Source organism: Chelonia mydas, chromosome 13 (genome assembly GCF_015237465.2).
Source record: "Chelonia mydas isolate rCheMyd1 chromosome 13, rCheMyd1.pri.v2, whole genome shotgun sequence".
Classification (NCBI taxonomy): Eukaryota; Metazoa; Chordata; order Testudines; family Cheloniidae; genus Chelonia; species Chelonia mydas.
In genome coordinates this window covers 27,818,879-27,840,265 of record NC_051253.2, presented here as the reverse complement: position 1 = coordinate 27,840,265, position 21,387 = coordinate 27,818,879, and the positions used below count along the sequence as shown (strand labels likewise).

The following is a 21,387-nucleotide window of genomic DNA, read 5'->3' as shown; positions in this document are numbered from 1 at the left end:
CTCCGTTGACCTCAGTGGTGCTCTGCTGATTCTCACTTTGCTATGGATCTGGCTCAAGATTTTTAGGTGAGGAAAAGGAGAGAAGCTTTTCCAATCAGTTCAGGGTGATAAAGAGCCACTTTCTGAATAGCCAGGTTAGAACTTGGCCAGGCCACTGGCACCAAGTCTCCTGTCCCAGCAAAAGATTCCATGGGGTTAGGAACAACCCCAAGTTGTTAGCGTTGCATTGTACATACGCAAGGAGCTGTGCTGTATTTTTCAGTCTGAACGACTTCAGTGTTAGAGTAAGAGAAAATGTAGTCTCCACGAGGGAGAGAGCAAAGTGTCTGTGTCTCCTCTATAACATACTGCATCTACTCTGCCTCTCAAATGGCAGCTGTCCCTGCAGAGAGCAGTACACAGAGCACAAATTAATGACAATCACATACACCATCATCAGGGCCACAGTTTTGTCTTCCATCTCTGAAAGGGTGATGACTTCTCCATAAGTTTCCCCTGGCGCCCCTCTGGTGTAATTGAGTGGCCCTGTGTGTGCGATGCTGCCTTCTAGAAAGGACAAGTTTGACTTGCAGGGAAGATAAAAGATATACTATTGCTTCTAGCAAAAGGCAGCTCCCAGTCAAAGAAGCCTCTTGTTTGGAGCAAAAGGGCCTGCCTTTGAATGCACAGGTGTGTAAGTCTGGTGTTTACTCACTACAGTCATTGAGTTTGCAGCACAGGAAACTACACTAGACACCTAGCTCAGCATTGAATCTGTGGGCTGAGACTTGGCAATGCCTTACTGCAGTGCCTCGGCTTTGCATTTAGAGGACTCCCTCTGAAACGCAGACCAAGCCCAAACTTGCTTAGCTTACGAGAGCTTCTAAGATCACAGCCAACGTGGAACGGCTGCAGGTGCTGGCAGCACCCTCCATTCCGCTTCTTAACACCGCCAGCCTTCCAAGCTCTCTTCCCTGTGCTACACCAGCCCTGTCTTAGCCTTGCAGCTTAACAGCAGGAGCTCCCCAGTCCCCAAGTCCCTTTGAATTGTTCCCTTGTGATATCCGGCCCCGATACAGCCTGCTCACAGAAATCCCAGAGCCTCTGCCCCCAAAGGAGCTGTAGGCCCCAGTTTTAACTTAAACCACAGCTCCTGTAAACCACACAGCACTTGTGAGCAAGTATAATAAAACAAAAGAAGGTTTATTTGAGAAAGAATGGAGATCCAGCTAGAAACAAGAGAGAGTGGTGGGAACAGATGGGTACAATACAAACCAAAATCATAAAACACCAACTAGGGCCTGCACTTACTAATAGTTCCCTTTCCTAGCTAATGAAGTAGGTTTTTTCTCCAAAGTTCAGTCTGTTGCAAAGCTGGCTGTCTGCCTGGGAACCAAGATCCAAACATTCATGAAACACCTCTGCTTAATAAGATGTCTCCTCAGTGAATGGATGCAGAGGGTCTTTCCCCACCCTGCCATATACTGAATCAGTCTTTTGGCTTTATTCCAAGCCATGGCAGTCTCCTTGCTGTTATAATGGTCCTTGGTACCTCCAAGTGGTTGTTTGTCTTTGATGGTTTTCCATCAACTTTGTTGGTGTTGCAGAGATGGACAATGGAGCAATGCATTGTATAATGGGCTAGCCAGGGAGGGGTGTCAACTCCCTCCAGCTTGAATGGGCCATCACCACAACATACGATTCCCTGGTGACTCAGTTTCCCTCCAGTTCCAGTTAAATTATTCCTTAAATATCACCTGTACACCCATTTCACAACGGTTATGGGTATTGTTAAGTTACAGCCTTTCAGCAACGACCCTTATGGATACATACCACAAAAGTGATGTATTGGGTGCAGTGAGTGTGTCAAGTTTGAAATAGGAGTTAGCTCCTGTGCCCTCGATGACTCCCCTGCTGGACCCAGGCAATGCAGAGGAGGAAGCTGCCTGATTGAAATGCAGAGGGGACAAGAGACAGACCCCGGGAGAAGCAGGGGGAGAAGGGTGTCAATGCATGGATGAGACAATGGTGTAGGGGGAGGTTTTATTAGGAACCGGGGAGCCTTTTGGGACAGGAGGAGCCTATACAAGGGATGGGCTCCACCCAAACCAAAATGGAACCAGACTGTTAGCATGTAAAATTAAAAAGGTTGAAGAGGATTTTTTTAAACTAAGGGCTGGGGGAAAGCTGACAGGTGTGGAGGAGCACACGGTTCAGGCGGAGACATTTCTTAGGGATGAATTTATTAAAGGAGGAACTCCAGATCCTAGTAAAGAAGTCAGTAAAGTACAGGTAGGAGCTTGTGAGGAACAGCCAAACATAAACGTTAAATATAGCACATGAAGGCAAGCCACTGAATATTGACAAAATGTACAAGTGCTTATATACAACTGCTAGAAGTCTAAAAATTAAGATGGGTGAATTTGAGTGCCTGGTATTAAATGAGGCTATTGATATAATAGGCATCATGGAAACATGGTGGAATGAGGATAATCAAAGGGACATCATAATACCAGGGTACAAAATATACAGGAATGACAGAGGAGTGGGAGTGGCACTATATAGAATCATAGAACTGGAAGGGATCTCGCTTGACCAATAAGAGTATAGCAGTAGGGACATACTACCAACCACCTGACCAGGATGGTAACAGTGAATGTGAAATGCTCAGAGAGATAAGAGAAGCTACAAAGGCAGAAAACACAACAGTAATGGGGGATTTCAAATACCCTCATATTAACTAGGTACATGTCGTCTCAGGAAGGGATGCAGAGATAAAATTTCGAGATACTATAAATGACTGCTTCTTTGAGAAGCTAGTCCTGGAACCTACAAGGGGGGAGGCAATTCTTGATTTAGTCCTAAGTGAAACACAGAATCTGTCCAAGAGGTGAATATAGCCAAACCAGTTGATAATAGCAGCCATAATATAATTAAATGTAATATTCCTTGTAGGGGAAAAATGGCAAAGAAACCCACCACAGTAGCATTTAATTTCAAAAAGAAGAACTATCCAAAAATGAGAAAGCCAGTTAAACAGAAATTAAAAGGAATGGTCAAAAGGATGAAATGCCTGCAAACTGCATGGAGACTATTTAAAAACACCGTAATAGAGACTCAAATCAAATATATATCCCAAATTTAAAAAAAAAAAACAGTCAGAGGGAAAAAAACGCCACCATAGCTAAACAGGAGACTAAAAGAGGCAGCTCCTAATGAGGAAAAGAGAAAGAAGCATAAACTCTGGCAAGTCAAGTGTAAAAGTATAATTAGGCAGGCCAAGCAAGAAATTGAGCAATTAGCTAAAGACACAAAAGCTAACATTATTTTTTTAAGTACATCAGAAGCAGGAAGCCTGCCAAACAATCAATGGGGCCACTGGATGATCGAGGTGCTAAAGGAGCACTCAAGGAAGACAATGCCATTGTGGAGAAGTTAAATGAATTCTCTGCATTCATCTTCACTACAGAAGATGTGGGGGAGATCCTCACACTCAAGTCATTCTTTTTAGGTGACAAATCTGAGGAACTTGTCCCAGATTGAGGTGTCAGTAGAGAGAGGTTTTGGATCTAACTGACAAATTAAACAGTAATAAATCAGCAAGACTAGATGGGATTAACCCAGGAATTCTGACGGAACTCAAATATGAAATTGCAGAACTACTAACTTTACTATGTAACTTATCACTTAAATAAGCCTCTGTACCAGATGACTGAAGGATAGCTAGTGTAACATTGATTTTTTATAAAGGAACCAGAGAGGATCCTAGCAATTCCAGGCCGGTAAGCCTAACTTCAGTACCAGGCAAACTGGTTGAAGCTATAGTAAACAGAATTATCAGACACATAGATAAACATAATACATTTGGGAAGAGTTAACATGACTTTTGTAAAGGAAAATCGTGCCTCACCAATCTATTAAATTATCTGAGGGTGTCAACAAGCGTGTGGACAAGGGTGATCCAGTGAACGTAATGTACTTGGACTTTCAGAAAGCCTTCAACCAGATCTCTCACCAAAGCTCTTAAGCAAACTAAGCAGTCATGGGTAAGAGCAAAGGTCCTTTCATGGATTAGTAACTGGTTAAAAGATAAGAAACAAAGGATAGGAATAAATGATCAGTTTTCACAATGGAGAGAGGTTAATCACCAGGTTCCTCAAGGATCTGTACTGGGACCAGAGCTGTTCAACATCTTCGTAAATGATCTGGAAAAGGAGGTATACAGTGAAGGGGTAAAATTTGCAAATGATACAAAATTACTCAAAATACTTAAATGCAAAGCTGACTGTGAAGAGTTACAAAGGGATTTTATAAAACGGGGTGACTGGGCAACAAAATGGTAGATGAAATTCAGCATTGATGAGTGCCCAGTAATGCACACTGGAAAAAATAGTCCCAACTACACATATATAACGATGGGTTCTAAGTTAGCTGTTACCACTCAAGAAAGAGATTTCGGAGACACTGTGGATAGTTCTCTGAAAACTTCAGCTCAATACGCAGTAGTGGTCAAAAACGCTGACACAATGTTAGAAACTACTAGGAAAGGGCTAGAAAACAAAACTGAAAGTATATAGTGGAACTGGAAAAAGTTCAGAGAAGGGCAACAAACATGATCAAGGGCATGGAATGGCTTCCGTAAGAGGAGAGACTAGAAACACTAGGGCTTTTCCGCTTAGGAAAGAGATGACTAAGAGGGATGTGATAGAGGTCTATAAACTCATGAATGGTGTGGAAAAAGTGAATAGAGAAATGTTACTTACCTCTTTACACAACACAAGCACTAGGGGTCATCCAATTAAATTAATTAACACCAGGTTTAAAACAAACAAAAGGAAGTACTTCTCCGCACAACCCCCAGCCAACCTGTGGAACTCAATGACAGGGGATGTTGTGAAGGCCAAATGTATAACTGGGTTCAAAACATAATTAGATAAGTTCATGGAGGATAGATCCATCAATCGCTATTAGTCAAGATGGTCAGGGTCACAACCTCATATTTCAGGTGACCCTAACCCTCCAACTGCCAGAAGCTGGGACTGGATGACAGGGGAGGGATCACTCAAAATTGCCCTGGTCTATTCATTCTCTCTGAAGCACCTGGCACTGGCCACTGTCAGAGACAGGATACTGGGCTAGATGGACCATTGGTCTTCTCCCAGTTTTTATGTTCTTATGCTCCTACTGGGAGAAGTAGCCTGGTGTTGGGATACTGGATCTGAAATCTGGATGGGGGGTCAGGAAAAAGAAAAGAGGAGTTGGGGTAGGAGAAGACTGGGACTGGCTGAGCAAGGTGACTAGGACTGGGATCCAGTGGTGTAGGGATTGGGAGATAGATCTGATGAGGAGGTGGGGTGCAGGGGGAGAACGAGGACTGACTGGCTAAAGAGTCTGACTGTGCCAAGGATTCAAATGGATGAGGACCTTGGGGTGGGAGTCTGGGACTGGGAGCCAATGGGGATAGGGAATGTGGAGGGTGGCAGCAGATGAAGGCTGGGGTTGGGAGACAGACAGATCAGATCAGGAACCAGGACAAGGGGAACTGGGACTGGGTGGGAAAGGGACTGGGACTTGGATGAGAAGCCTGAGGAGTGGAGACTGGGACAGGCTAGGTGAAGAGCATGGGCCGAGGACCTGCAGGGTGAGAATGGTGGATACACAGGGTACTGTTGCCCAGGAGGGTCCAGTCTGAGAGTCAGGGGATTGTGAAATTCCACCCCAGGATAGGTGAAAGCACAAGGCCTGACTGCAGAGGGGGAGCACTCAGAGAGATCAGAAATGGGACAGAGGTGCCGCTCGCCCTGTAGCCCATGCTGACATTTCCTACCTTTTGAGTCCTTGACTTCACAACCTTCGTAATGTTCTTTTAATGGACCTTTGAGTGTGCAAGTGTAATTATGATGTCACAGATCAACAGCAGCCACTTAAAGATCATTCCTACCCAGTAGAAAATCCCACAATTCCATCCCTTCTGTATGGCTGCAGCAGGACACACCTGGAGATTCAAATCAAGAACAATCTCTTGATAGATGACAGACATATTAGCAACTATATCATGTGTGGGAGCCCCTGAGCTGGGCAACTCACTCTACTGATTGATCCTTAACAAGTGATTGATGATCTGCCCTCAGGTTAAAACCCTACAGCGTAAATCCTAACTCCAGCACCTGGCCTGAGCAGCTGGGCTGGGTGCTGACCAGATGCATGGGAGATGGAGAAAGAATTCTTTCTCAGGCTGTGGAGCAGCTCCATGAAGGTGACTGCATCCCAGTGGCTGGAGTAGCCTCCCCAGCTCAAGCTCAGGGGTGCAAACTCCGAGCGGCACTTACCTCAAGCAGCTCCCGGAAGCAGCGGCATGTCCCTTCTCAAGATCCTATGAACAGGCGCAGCCAGGTGGCTCTGCACGCTGCCCCATCCGCAGGCACCGCCCCTGCAGTTCCCATTGGAGCGCTGGAGGGGGCCATTGGAGCACGTAGGAACCGGAGCAGGGCCATGCCGTGGTTTCTGGGAGCCACATGGTGCAGCCCCTGACCTTGCACCCTGGCTGGAGCACCGGAGTGGGACCATGCCACGGCTTCCAGGAGCCATGTCGTGCGGCCCTCAACCCTGTGCCTCGGCTGGAGCATCGGAGCAGGGCCATGCTGCGGCTTCCAGGAGCCACGTAGTATGGCCCCCCGACCCTGCGCCTCAGCTGGAGTGCCGGAGCGGAGCAAGCCCCAGACCCCACTCCCCAGCAGGAGCTCGCAGGCCGGCTTAAAACGGCTTGCAGGCTGGATCCGGCCCGCAGGCCGTAGTTTGCCCACCCCTGGGATAACAGAAGAGTGGGCAGTGCCAGCAACAGGAGACAGAGACAGCTGGGGAGCTGGCCTGGAGTGTGAGAAGAACAGGGTCCTTCCTGACTAATTTTCAGCATCGATAACATCCTGGCCCTCTCCTCCAGGAGCTGTTGCCCAGCGCCTTGTGTTTGTCCTAGATCAGTAGTTCTCAACTAGGGGTCTGTGGTGAGCCAGTTTCAGGGGGTCCCTGAGGCCCAGCACCCTACAAGACAGAAGCCCCGAGCTCCAGCGCCCCACAGGGCTAAAGCCCCAAGCCTCCCCCAAGCACAGTGGCTGAAGCCCGGAGTAACACCTCCCACCGCACTTGGGCCCTGGAGTTTTTATAGCATGTTTGGGGGGGTGGGCTCAGAAAGAAAAAGCTTGAGAACCCCAACCTAGAGTATGAGCTCTCAGGGCAGGGAAGATCTAAAGCACCTGGTAAACACATGGCAGCACCACAGAAGTGACTCTGAATGAGAAGAGCACCATCAGGGACGTGGAGCTGCCGAGGACAGGAACCAGGCTGGACCACAAGCTCCAGCAGAACCCAAGAGCAGCTGGGGACACACACAGAAAGACAGACAGAGGGAGGCACTTGGGCAGATCTGTACCAGACCAGGGCCCGGCTACTGTCTTGCTGCACAGCGGGCGTGAAGGGCTGCAATCACCATGTGTTAAATAGAAGCATGAAGGAAGCTGCTGTCCCCACTTCTCCCTCTCTGTCAGAGCTGCAGCTGCGTGGGAAGCAGGGAGGAATGGAGCCCTATATATTCATCCACTGACTAGGCTGTTCTCCCCAGTGATAACTAGTGAATTCTGAGGAGTTGTGAACAGATGCAGGGGGCAGCACTCCTCCTTGGTGTGGGGATAAGCCATGAACACCACAGCAGGAGAGACCCAGGTACCCACCCTTGTTAGGGACAGGACTCCGACTTGTCCACAGAGATCGGCTCTGCAAAATGCTGGTATTCCGGTAGCACCTAGGGACCGCCACTGGGCTCGGAGCCCCATTGTGCTCTGTGCTGCAGAAAGACATGGAAACAGTCCCTGCACTAATGAGCTCACTATGGAAAGAGACAAGAAACAGAGGTGCAATCATCTCCACGGTCACACAGCATCTGCTTTAGACCCCAACCCCATCTCCTCTGCCCATGACCCTACCCACTAGACCACACAGCCACTCCGACATAGCAGAATAGTGGTTTGGGTCCTATGTAATCAGGACTATTTCCACATGCTTTATTTTTCCCCTCTCATTATTAATGGAAAAAAGCTAATCTAAGAAAGCGTTCCAGGGATCCTTATCTCAAGCCTTGCATTAGCCATCTCTAGCTGTACGTTGCCAAGGGACCCTGATTAGCCGCTGCCAGCTTTCAGACAGCACAGATTTCTAGCTCCCCAAAGCCAGGCTCTGGAAGGGGCTTTCACCCTCTGCAAATGGATAGGAAAACGGATGTAGATTAGATCACAGCATGAGCCCAAATGTAATTAAAAGCGAGAGAGGGCTAATCTCAGCGTGGGGGTGACTCCACAGACTTCAGGGAGTTTACGCCAGGGATGCATTTGGCCCCAAAGGCATGCTAGAAATACATGTAAAAGTTGGGCAGAGCTGGGACCTTTCGGACGGGCACCAGCATAACTGGGCTGCGTTTCCTTTGAGGTCTAAGTGGTTTCTCCTCTCAAGCAGCTGAGTTCTAATCAGAGCATTTATCACCACCTCGTACAGAAGGTTCCCAGTGCTAACCCCTGTGGCGTGCACGGCTATCACTGCAGGTCACTCCCACAGGCATCATTAAGGGCCTGATGCAAACCCATGGAAGGCAGCAGGAGGACACCTGATCCCTACATCGGGAGCTTGAGCAGACCCTGTGTTCTCATGATCAATAAGCAATTGCTACATGGGATGCCAGAACAGCCCCCTAGACCCCACCTTGGGCAGCAGCTCAGGCCTGGCGCTTCAGCTGAAGGGGAGACTCCCCTAACACACCCAGCCAGTGGCATGCTGCTGCAGATGGAGGAAGGGAAATATCTCCTTGGGACCCCTCTAGACATCACCTGTTGCCCCCAAGCATGAGATTGCTGACTGCCCTTACCTCTTAGCATTTGAAGCTACAGGCAGGATCAGTCATTTCTCCACTAGCAGGGCCACTGCAGCCAATGCCTAGAGCTCCGCCCCACTCCGGGCTGGTAGCAGTGTGTCATGGTTACTGCTCACGATGGCGTCAGGTGGTGTGAAGTGCCTGCTGACTCGGATCCATGGCTCCAAGGCCAGAAGGGACCATGTGACCATCTAGTCTGACCCCCTGTAGAACAAAGGCCAGAGACCTGCCCCAGATAGTCCCTAAAGCTTTTAGAACAACATCCCATTTTGAGCAAAAAATGGTCAGCACTGGAGAATCCCCCATGCCCTTTGGTGCCGTGTTCCACTGGAGGAGCGATAGCAGCTCGAGTCTGCACCCCAGAGGATCAGTGCCCTAGCCCAGCGGGGAAGCATGGTCCAGTAGTTAAGATGCTTTCTGGGAAGCCACAAGACCTGTGTTCAATTTCCTGCTTTGTTACTGGCTTCCTCTTGCCTTAGGCAGGTCTCTTGGGGCTAGGCTCACAAAAGGGACTTAAGCACAGCAATGCCTCACTTCTAGGCACCCTGCTGCCCAGTGGGATTCACAGCCAGAGCTAGGTAACCAGCTTCCCTGTATAAAGCCTGGAGAGCATTAGGTGCCTAAGAATGGGATTCACAAAGGCTGCCTATGGTAGCGGATAAGAAATGCCAAGGAGAGGGGTGGGGCTTTGTCTGATTTGGAGCAGCATCATAGGGTGGAGATGGGCTGCAGCCCCACAGGTAACAAGATCTGCTCACCTCCCAGGTGGGAAAATTATTTTAGTCACATGACCAGAAAGATACGTGTCTCCCTTAGGCCAGGCCTGGGGTACGCAAAAGAGTGAGGGTGCCAGGCTGGACAGATGCTGGGGAAGCCGCAGCGGGATGCAGAATGCAAAAGGCTCCTGCAGGGAAGACCTGATGCACCAGGAAGTTGCACCAGCTAGGAAGGGCTGGGAGCGGCCTTCTAAAGCAGGGAATTGATTTGAACTGTGCAGACTTTATTTTGGGACTTTAAGTTATGTTCTGAGCTTTCATGTTAATCAACCCGGATGCGACAGAGGGCATTTAAACAGGTGAGGGGAAACTGCGGACAGGCTACTGCGGTGCAGAGCCATACCAGGCCACGAGGGAGCGCTCAGGAGGCGGTGACCTGGTTACACTCAAGGACTTGAACCCAGGTTTCCATTCCCCCAGATAGCAGGCCATTGGTCTGATTTGAAGCCGGACCGTCCTGTTTGTGTGTGGTTTGTCCCCTGCCTGGTACCGATATAAAACCAGACATGGTTTTATCCTGTCTCATGCACAGAGGATTCTGGTTTGGAGACTGCACCGCTCCAGCATGGGTGGGGTCACGCAGGAGGGGGCAGGGACAACTGAGGGGAGGTTGTCCTGCGCTCTGGGGGTGTGTCCGTGGCCACCCTACTCCAGAAGAGTGCCCAAACCACTCGGCTACTGGCTAGATTAAGTGGGGTAGGGCAGGGTCTCTCAGTCTCTCCTCTGATGCTGTTTGACTTCTGTCTCAGTGCTCCAAGGTAGAGAGGCCAGAGCACACGGCTCAGGGTTGGCTTGCACATTCGTGGACAGGAATCCCTTGACATCCCTGGCTGCCTGTGAAAGGGGGGATACTGTAGCAGGCAGGGAAAGGCCTCAGCCCAGATGGCAGGTTAGGCCAAAGCCTTCACGTTGTAAGGCCCCAAATCTGTCACCTTCAAGAAGCAACGCTCCTGTTCTTACACACACGCTACTGATCAAGCACGAGCTGAAGGGACTGCAGCAGATAGACACCATTAACGCAGACCAGACAGAGCCGCGCTGAGAAATGCCAGTGCAAGCTCTGCTGACACGCATGCTCTTATCGAGTACTGAGGCCCAGCCGTTGATTGCCTCATTGCACGTCCCTTGCCTACGTCTGGGGCTGAGCATCAGGCCTGGGAGACGGGGATCCCGCACGCTGCTCATTTAGCGAGGACACAGGCCGTGCAATGAGGCTGTGCCAAATATCAAAAGGCAACGATTCATGATGGCTGCTCATTGGCCACAGCTTGCGCAGGAGAGCTGAAGAAGTGCTGCCAACTCTCGGGATTTTAGCATGTCTCATGCTCTTTTCATTACAGTCTCAACTCCAGGAGTCATGTGATTATGTGAGACTCTCAGCTCTCATCTGAAAAACAAAACATGTTTCTAGCCCTCGTGGCTGAAGGGAAAAAGCTGAACATGACTCCTAAGGGCTCACAAGACCCCCACATTTATTATTTTTTTAAGTCTCATGATTTGGGGAGTTGGCATTGGCGATAGTAAGTTCCAGCCCGCAGACTAGTGGGACCCCTGGAGCCAAGTAATAATCACTAGAGGTTTCTCAGGTCATTTCTCTCCTCTTCCTTCTCTCTTTGCTATAGTATTCTTTACTGACTAGATTTCAGACATTGTGCTATTTCCCAGCACATTGCACTGCAGGGCTTCATAAAAGAGGCAGGCCCAAACTCCTCTTCTGAACTCCCACAAACTTTGGGGCAGTGGGGAACGGTCTAGACTCCGAACACACGTCTAGATTATGTGGCTGGCTCCTTCCTTCCAGCATATCAAACCAAACCCCCGGATCTGAGCACTCCTGAAATATAGGGGAATGAAATCCCAGATCATGCTTCAGGCCGCTTGTACTTCATGAGCAACAAGCAAATCAGTCATAACTGCCTTCCACCCAGACCCCCTTATCCTCCTCAGTGCATGATGCAAACCGCCCAGATTCATGAGTCTCTAAGAGAAACAACCTTGCTGTTTGAATGAGTAGCAAAAGGAAGGCAGGCTTGGCCATTCCATTGCCTAGAAGCAGGGCTCACCTTGGGTTGGATGCCTCTCACAATGACTCCCTTTTTGTCTCCGTTACCTTGAGCCTTCTCTCTGGTCTGGCGCACCTTGTAACTAATAAATGGCCTGCAGCCGGCGTTGGACATGCCTGATGTATCCTGCGGTTTCTAGGGACATTGACTCTTTCTCTGTCTCCCTTCATGCTATTGACCATTTTGTTTCCGTGACTTCTCCTCCCAGGGGCTTCACAGATGCCAGTCCAGGTTTATCCCACAGCTGCCTTGTCCGCTTTGCCCAGGAGCAAATGGATCCCAAACACTCAGGGTGACATGACCATAGCAGTCAATGGGAGTCAATGGGGGCTGAGTCAGGCCAGTGTAGATGGCTATGGAACCACTCCCTTAATGACCCAGGCCAGGCAAACTAGACTGGCCACTTCTGCACAGCAATCACACAGCTTTCCCCTAGCAACGAGCAAAAAGAAAGGCTCTTTTGACTCCTTTCAATAGCTTATTGCAGGGAAGAACGAGTCAAGTGGACAGCACGAAGCTCATCCAGAGGGAGCAATCCTGAATTAGTGTCTGCCAGATGGACTGTCAGACCTAAGAGGACTTTTCCATCCTCACGAGTCTATGAGCTACTAGTTAGCAGCTCCCTCTGGTTTCCATGCAGCATGTGGCCGAGACTCCCTCAGAGCCACCTCAATATTCATTGCGCTAGGCGGGGCTGGTCCGTGCACTGCCAGGCAAGCCACTAGGGCCATCACCCCCATCCTTCCAAAAGTGCCATGGAGTCTTTAATGGCCACAAGTGCCCAGAACCTCCAGTTCCGGTCTCCTCAGAAATAGGGCACCTTCCACAGCACAGCACCCCCTAGTGTTAGGCTGGGGCATTGTGTCTGCACGGGGGCGAACGGGAGAGTGCCTGTAACTCAGTCACCATTGCCTGGGGATCTGTAGAAATGTAACAGGCTTCTATTGGAATTAGGGTGACCAGATGTCCTGATTTTATAGGGACAGTCCCGATTTTTGGGTCTTTTTCTTCTATAGGCTCCTATTACCCCTCGCCCCGTCTCAATTTTTCACATTTGCTGTCTGGTCACCCTGCTTGGAATCACTCTTCAGTCCTGTCTGGTGCAATAGAGAATTCCAGCCTTGCCACGGGATTTTTGAAGCATCCTACAGAATTGCCTGGCAAGGACAGAATTCGCTATCCAGTTCTAGTGGCCACCGCTGAGCGACTAGGGCAGGGACTGGGAGTCAGGAGACCATGCTTCTATTCTCAGCTGGGGATCCTAGGCAAGTCGCTTTTCCCTCCCTGCATCTTATGTCTGTCGTGTCTAGTTAGATGTGAAGGTCTTTGGGGCAGGGCTGTCTCTTAGTATAGGTATGTGCTCCAGCACGCACCAGCCTAACACAGGAGCCAGTCTAGGGCAACAGGTGACAGCTGAACACCTGCCATTTGAATTCATTCCACAATGATGAGGCTTAATAGAAGCGACCAAGTTAAAAGCCAGGGCCTGCTTGAGCGGGCAGAAAGCCTCTGGTTTTACCAACGCTACACCACCGTCCCCGCCAGGTCTTCAGCACTTTACAATTAATAGGCTATTGAGAGCGAAGGCCGGGGGCATTAAAAACGAAAGAGGTGATGCTGAGTAATGAACAGCTTTAGGATGTGGTTAAAATCAATGCTGCTGCCTTTAGCAGGAGACACCTGAATCATTTAGAGAAGCCACAAGGATGGTCCTGAGTTCACAGGGAATTGCAAATGCCATTTAACTGTTGTGATTTACTTCTCCAGCAATCCCGACCTATATAGACCCTGACATGTTGGCCTGGCTTTGCACTGGCCTGCCCCCTGCTGGTACTGCGTCCACTCTGCAGGGTTTATTTTCCCTCGCATTCCACAGACCTTGTCTGGCTCTTGCTTTTCCAGCATTAACCTGATCATTAGGGGCCGGGCGGGACTAGATCTGGTCTGGCACCAAAATTTCTGCTTTGCAGGAAATGCCAGGATTTCAAATTTTGTTTTCATCCTGAATCGGGACAAAACGTCAGCTTTCCAGATTTCCTGCCAAATGAAATGGTCGGAAAAAACTGTTTTTTTGTTTTGTTTTGTTTTTTTTTTGGGGGGGGGGGGTTCAATCAAAAAATTTCATTGAGACAAAACTGAAACATTTCATTCTGATGTAATCAACAAGTTTCATTTCTAAGTGGAGTGTTTAAAACAAAATTAAATAATATTTCGTAATAAAACGTGAAACTAAAAGTCACTGAGAAACAAAAAGTCACATTTCGATTTTTTTTCTTCAAAACAAAGTTTCGCTGAAATCAGCCCAGGCCCGTGGAACATTTTGATTTGGATGAACAGGGGTTTTCTGATGGAAACACCTTCCATCGGAACATTTTCAACCAGCGTTAATAAGGTTCGGCCTCCAGCAGGCGGTTAGCGGTACTGCTGTTGGGCGAAGATTTTCACTGCTTACAGCTCATCTTCCCCAGCTTCAGACGACACCCAGTCCCCGCCAGCACAGTGCCAGGACTTTGAGAACATTACCTGAGGCACCTAAATGTCCATGTTTGGGCCCAAATTTCTAACCTTTGCTCCTGTCGCCTCTCCATCCTTTCCGCCCGTCTTCTAACAATGCTCCGAATGGTACCAACTTTTGCGGAAGTCACTGAGAAAGGGGGGTTCTGAAGGTCACTGGAAGCTAGATCATCAATGCATCAACTCTTTCACAGAACCAATAGGGGAGCAATTAAGCGGCAACTACCGAAAGCATCAACCTAATGTTCAGTTCTATAAACCAAGAGAGAACATGGTTACAAAACAGCCCTGGAAATGACAGTTTGACATCATCTGGCCAAGAAAAACAAACCAGTTGCCTCCAAACCACTTCCCCCCATGGCCCTGGAGCCTGATAAAGTGACAGATGTCACTAGCTGTGACAAGTGGACTTTTAGCAGAGGGCAACCTAATAATAGTCCCATTATCAAACAGGCTGACTCACTGTGCTGGCTGCTGAAGATTGGGAGGAAACCCTGGATTATTACCTGGAATTGATGCCACATTTACAGACCTAGAGACAATGGGCTCTGACTTTAATAGTTGCAGATGGAAAGCAGCTAAATCATCCTACTGCAAGAGCCACTTATAGTTCCCAACCCCCTATAACTCCAGACGTGCTGCATTTCATGACCCCAGGTGCAGGCCTGCTAACACCGGCCTTCTGAATTCAACCTTGGGGACCAGGTCTATGAAATGGAGACCCAGAGTGTATATCTCCCTCATAACTCTGGCCAGCTCCTCGCTTTCTGCGTCAGCCTGGCTGTGCCTTCGCCTCCTCCAGGAGCTGAGTCCTTCACCAAAATCCTGGGACGCCAGGAAGCTGCTCGCTGGAATCTGGCAGCCCAGAGACCCCCCAAAAGGATTTATGCTGCCTAGGTGTGCGGGGTGAGGATCAGTCACTGACTGCCCCAGTAAGGGAGAATACCCAGAGGTTTGTTGATGTAGTCGTTCTTGTTATCAACCCAGGAACTACGCCTGCAATTACATCCCACGGTGACGGACACCTTACAAACGCCTAGCCAGATAGGAGCTCCTCTGAGGACTGCCATGCCATGGTGCACACCAAGCAGAGCTGATGGACTGGTTCAGTCTGTAACAAGGCATGTGCCAGCGGGGCCAGGAATCCTCCAGCCACGTGTTCCAAACATTGATGGCAAAGGGACTCTTTGGAATGGACCAAAGGGCTGCGTCTTATAGCCATCGTGCCACTTCTCTCTCCACACTCTCCATCAGATATGGTGGGGGAGGGGGGAAGTGGGCCTGACCTCTGTCCACAAAGGGTGGTAAGTGGGGCAGGGGGAAGAGAGAATCAGCTGTGGAGATCTGGGGGAGGTCTACATTACGAACTTACATTGGTATCCCTGCGTCACTCAGGGGTGTGAAAAATCCACACCCCTGAGTGACGTAGTTCTACTGACCGAACCCCCGGTGTAGACAGCACTCTGTGGCTGGCAGGAGTGCTCCCGTTGACGTAGTCGTGTCTTCACTAAATCACTATAGCCACGCGGCTGCACTGGTGCGGCTTTGGACGTGTCGACCGGCCGTTGGGTTAGCAGACAATAAGTAACAAGGTGGCTTTGTGAGGCAACGGTGGCATGTCTGACGTCGGATCAGAAGGCTGTGTGCTCAGATCATGCTCGAGTCCAAGGCTGCTGCTTTGTTAATTTCCCTGCCTCCCACCCCAGGAGGTTTGTGCTCCCTTCTCACAATGTGTGTGTGTGCGGGAGGGATGCTGGGGGCGAAGGAACCAATTTTCACACAGCTGGTCCATGCCAGGGTGACGTCATCCTCTTTCATTGCTCCACTGAGCCAAAAGCAAGAGGGTTTGCTCCACTGGTGTTCCTTAGCGCTTGTATCAGCTGGGTGGGAAACACACTGATGAATGAATAACTACATCTGTCAGTCAGTAGACAACAGGCTAACCCCAAAGGCAGGCTGAGAGGGCAGGAATGAGGGGAAAGAAAAATGGCCAGATAGGAATTGCACCTGCAGCATGGTCAGATGCCTTACACACTGAGTCACTAGCCTACCACAAAACCAGCCTCTCCTCCACCAGATGGGCTCATAGGATAGGAAGCCAGACTTTCCTTGCTCTCCCTGAATACAGTTCTTCAGTCAGCTAGGGCATTAGCTGCTTTGTGCAGGGGGTTGGACTAGATGACCTCCTGAGGTCCCTTCCAACCCTGATATTCTACGATTCTATGATTAGGTGCCGAAAGCCAAGGTCTTCGTCACTGTTCCCTGCCGACAAGGTGCCCATGGCTATTTTCCCAATCAAGAGCTGGGACAGTTTTGTGGGGACAGCTTTAAGGCCTGAACTAGTTGCTGACCAGTAGGGTTACCAGATAGCAACTGTGAAAAAAAGGGACAGGGGGTGGTGGGTAATAGGTGCCTATATAAGAAAAAGTCCCCAAAAATGGGACTGTCCCTTTAAAAACGGAATATCCGGTCACACTACTGACCAGATAACATTACACTCGATTGAAAAAGGCGAGTGTGTGTCACTAGCGGGAATTCCGACTGCACAGGGAGTGGAAGAGTGGAAGCTGGTTTCCAGGAAAAAGTTTCTCCTGTCGCCCTCACCAGCAGTGGTTAGCGTTACTGGGGTCAAACAAGCACCTCTGCTAGCACGATCTCAAGAGAATTTTTTATTTTCTCCAAACACTGTTCAGCTGACTGAGCCCTCATTCCCCTGGACTGTTTGCTCCTGGTGAAGATGCAGCAAATGCAACTGGTTCCAGAATGTATGTGGGAGACCCATGTGAACAGCTGTGAAGGTTCGGATTACTGACATGACAACGCATCAGGCATCCCAAATTCAGCTGCTGTGTCAATGGGACATGATCTGACTAGCTGTGAGTTTCGGTGAAGAAGCAGGACTTATAGCGAGTTTGCCCTCATGAGGCATTGCAAACCCTTCCCAAAACACCCTGCACTAGACGGAGGCAAGTTGCACAGTGAGATAGCTACGCCTGGCGCACTGCTCTCTGCATCGATGCAAGCGCTGCTAGTGAGGACGCACGCTGACGACACAAGGAGTGGAGGGTGGACAGGCAAAAGCAATTTAATTACTGTGGAGGCCGTACATCGACGTCACTTAGGTTGATTTAGTTTTATAGTGTAGACTTGCCTCAAGTAGTCTGCCAAAAGGCTGTACTTTCCCGCCTGCATGTAGCTGGAGCTAAGAGTCTCCCTCAGGGGCTTTGATGGAGCTCCCTTTGCCTGTGGAGTGAAGGAGGCTGAGGCTGGGTAAAGGTTTAGTGCAGTTTGGATGCTGTATTAACTCCTTTCCCCATGGATCAGTGTGCAATGTGGGATTTGGAATCCTCTAGTCATGGGCACCAAGCATGACCCTCTTTGCAATGGAGAAGTGGGCACAAAGGGCTGCTTCTAATGGCAGTCAGTGCCTCTTTACACCCTCTCATTTTCCTGTGATTGGGAAAGGGCTTTGCCTGACTTCTAGCCACAAAGGCTAATGGGGTCAGAGAGGGAGAGTACATGTTGGAGATTCTCTCCAAGAGGGCAGAGGCAAACTGGCAACATCAATGACCTTGTGACACAATGGTAACATGTCTCACTCCAGATCAGAAAGTTGTGTGTCCAAATCACACCAAGGTAGTGTGTTTTCTCCTGCTGCTTTGTTCTTTCGTTTTTAAAATTTCCCTGCCTCCCACCCCACCTTGGTGGTTGATACGGTCTCATAAGAATATAAGAACGGCCATACTGGGTCAGACCAAAGGTCCGTCTAGACCAGTATCCTGTCTTCCAACAGTGGCTAATGCCAGGTGCCCCAGAGGAAATGAACAGAACAGGTAATCATCAAGTGATCCATCCCCTGCCCCCCATTCCCAGCTTCTGGTAAATAGAGGCGAGGGACACCATCCCTGCTCACAGTGTTCGTGAGGTGGGCAGGGGCACAAGGGGTGGGGTGAAGGTACCAGTCTTCCAGGCTGTGAGCTGGGAAGTGATGTCATCCTATCCATCACCCCACTGAGCTGAAAGCAAGCACTTGCTGGCTGGGAAATAATTCATAAATGAATAACTGCATATGTCCATCAGTAAATCCTAGGCTAACTCAAAAGGTGGGCTGCTAGGGCAGGAGTGAAAGGGAAGGAAAGCCCTCACGGGCATTTGGGATTCTAACCAACACCCTTCAGAGCTAAGGAAGATCTCTGTGAAGCTCAAAACCTTCTCCCCACCCACCAGTCGATGATGGCCCAATGAAAGAGACGTTGCCTTTCTCCACATTTACAGTCAGACAGCTTCCCAGGCAGGCTGTTCGCTCAGTTGCATTAGCACAAACGAAGAAACATATTGCAGATGTAAAAAGCCCTGACAGCTTTAACTGCTGAAATGAAAGCACCTGAGCATTCAGGGATCTTGACAGCAGTTCCTGGGTCACCAGAATGTGATCTGAGAGGCTGCAACTTTCCATTAAGAAGCAGCAAATGGTGCATTTAGCTTAAGACAGAAGCAGGAGAGCTCTTCCCTGGTCTCAAACCAGGAACCTTTGGCATGCAAGGTAAAAGTGATAGTCACAGTAGTACAACCACAGGGCAGCTGCTGTGGGCTCAGAGATGCGCTCTGCTGGAGGGGAACACATGCTGTTGTTTTGGTCTATTCCACCCTCTCCTACCCCTAGATCCCCTTGTGATTCCACTAACCCACCAGCCTCCCCTGCCAAACAGAGCTGGCAGTGTTAAGACCCAGCATTAACAGAAGCGCCTCGTTATGTGCCCAGGCTGCACTGACAAGCAGCAGGAGTCGGGAATGAAGTTGGTGTGAGGAGCTGAAATTGTGTGAGGGAGGGACACTCACTCCTTGGCCTCCTTCAGGTGATGGCTGAAGGGTCCTGCGTAGAGCATTGGTGGCTCAGGGGTAGAAATCTCGCCCACCCAGCATCAGGCCAGCTCTGGTTCCTGGCCGGCACACTAGGCACTCCCAGCTCAGTGTTGATGCCTCCAGTTGTCTCCAAGCTGTGGTGGTCTGGAGAAGCGTTTGTGTTCTCCTCTTTGCTTCTCCAGCTCTTCTCCCTCTGGACTGTGGCTTAGGCTTTGGGCAAAAAAAGCTGTACTTCCCTGGCATGTGGCTGGGGCAAATATTATCCTGCAGGGGCTGGTAGCTGTGGTGTCTGGCTGCTTCTTCCTCCCTTTGTCTGTGGAGTTCAGAATAGCCAGGGAGGCTTCAGGTGGATAAAAGTTTGCTGTAGTGTTAAGCTCCAGCCCACCCTGTTGTTCAGTGCGTAATATGGCATTTGCCAGCAAGGCCAGGAATCCTCTGGCCATGGGCACCCAGCGTCCATGGCAAAGACCAGCTTTGGAATGAAGAGGGCACAAAGGGCTGCCTCCCATGGCTCTTGGGGCTGTGTCCCTCTTTGTATGCTCCATTGTATATGGTGATGGGGGAACAGGCTGTGCCTGATTCCAGTTACAAAAGCAAAGGGGGGAAGGGAGAATAAGTTGCAGTAGTTTGCTCCAAGGAAAACATGCTAACCAGTGACCCTGTGGCGCAATGGTAGCGCGTCTGACTCCAGATCAGAAGGTTGTGTGTTCAAATCACATCAGGGTCAGGTGCTTCCCTCTTTGATTTTTTTTTAAAATGTCTCCCCGCCCAATCTCTGGAGGTTTGCGATGCCTTCTTGCAGCCTGGGGGGGTGTAGTAGGAGCAGAAAGCTTGTGGTGAAGGAACAGCTTTAGTATCTCTCTCCACTAATTAAAGCTGCAATATTTGTACGTTTGACTTTCCTGAAGAACTTTTGGGGGAGGAATTACCAAAATCCATCTCTCTATTTTTGCATTTTAAGAGTAACTTTAATCTCCCCTTCATGTCTCTAAAGCATTGCCTATTTTAAATAAACATTCTTCCCCTGTTTCATCTCCCACACTGACACCATGTCCCATTATTTAAACATTTTATTAAAACCAGTGTCTAAAAAATTATATAATACATGGGTTGGGAAAAGTGTTTCTGTACATCTGGGTATAGTGCTTAGATTATCCAAAGTTGGTTTTTAAAGTCATAGGATACATAGAGTACATAATCAGCAATAACCCAAATTTTGGTGAATAGATTTAACAATACAGTTTAGATATTAGAATCCAAATACTCGGGGTACGTCACTCATGAAAAGTTGTACAGAGATTTGATTGTGGAAAGCAAAATATATCAATGAGTGGAGATTGTCCCCCAGTACTTGAGCATTAGGTTGGTTGTCCATTTAGAAAATACCATCCATGAGGAAAGTATTTGTTACTTTTCTGACCGCACTTCTCACTGGCACTCCAGCTCATCCCTCCTGGTACTGCTGATGTCAAGTGATGTGTTCTATGTAGATGTCCCTCGACCACCTGATGGCATCCGACATCATGAGTTTCTGCATCTGCTGAGCGTAGCTTTGACCGATTCCACATTCTCTCAGCACTTGCTCGTTACTAGGGTCCCATGAGCCTAAGGCTCCAACGATCAGTATGTGTGTCTGGACCTGGTAACCACCCTTAGCTCTCAAGGTTTCAGCCAGAAGGGCATGTTTCTCTACCTTTTGAGCTTGGGCATCGTGAAAGGCTGGGATCCTGTTCTCGAACGGCACTGACGTCCACCATGATGATGATCTTCTTCTGGTCCTCGTTGGTGATGACGATGTCCGGTCGCAGTTGGTTGTAGGTTCCAGGGATGGTAGAGTTTACGGCAACCTTCCCCACGGGTGTCGGGGATGGCTCCGGCCAGGCAATCTTGGATGGCATCGTGTTGCAGCTGCCAACCTCTCGAATGGGGCTTATAGCTACCCAGGACGTGGGGTAGCATCCTGTTTTTACACAGCATGGTCCTCTGATTGGGAAGACTTTTAGCTGGAAAAATAAAGAGGGTCTTGTTAGGGCAAGTATGCTTCCCCACTGTTCCCAAAACTCCCAGATTCCTACTTTTTTTTTGGGGGGGGGGGGGGGGGGGGCGGGGGGGAATAAATTCACGTTTATTTCTTCAGGCTTTTTCTGTTCTTTTGCCTGCTAAGTTACAGCTTATCTAAGATCAGGAAAAAAACAAAAACAAAAAAACCCTACCTTATCTTGGGCTTTGATGATGCTTGGGAATCTTTAACTTCTTTGATGCCTCTCAGGGGAGTGTA

General features: G+C 49.2%; 1 long non-coding RNA gene and 1 other non-coding gene across 2 annotated transcripts in view; one reads left to right on the top strand and one right to left on the bottom strand.

Moving 5' to 3' along the window:
- Positions 1-14,521, bottom strand: part of LOC122462744 — a 36,384-nt gene extending 21,863 nt beyond the window's left edge. Inside the window, exon 1 of the long non-coding RNA XR_006285493.1 lies at positions 14,256-14,521. This is a non-coding gene — a long non-coding RNA (uncharacterized LOC122462744). The remainder of the gene's footprint in view (positions 1-14,255) is intronic.
- Positions 14,522-19,764: 5,243 nt separating this feature from the next.
- On the top strand, positions 19,765-19,836 carry TRNAW-CCA. The gene has a single exon. It is a non-coding gene; the product is annotated as a tRNA-Trp (tRNA).
- Positions 19,837-21,387: the final 1,551 nt, after the last annotated feature.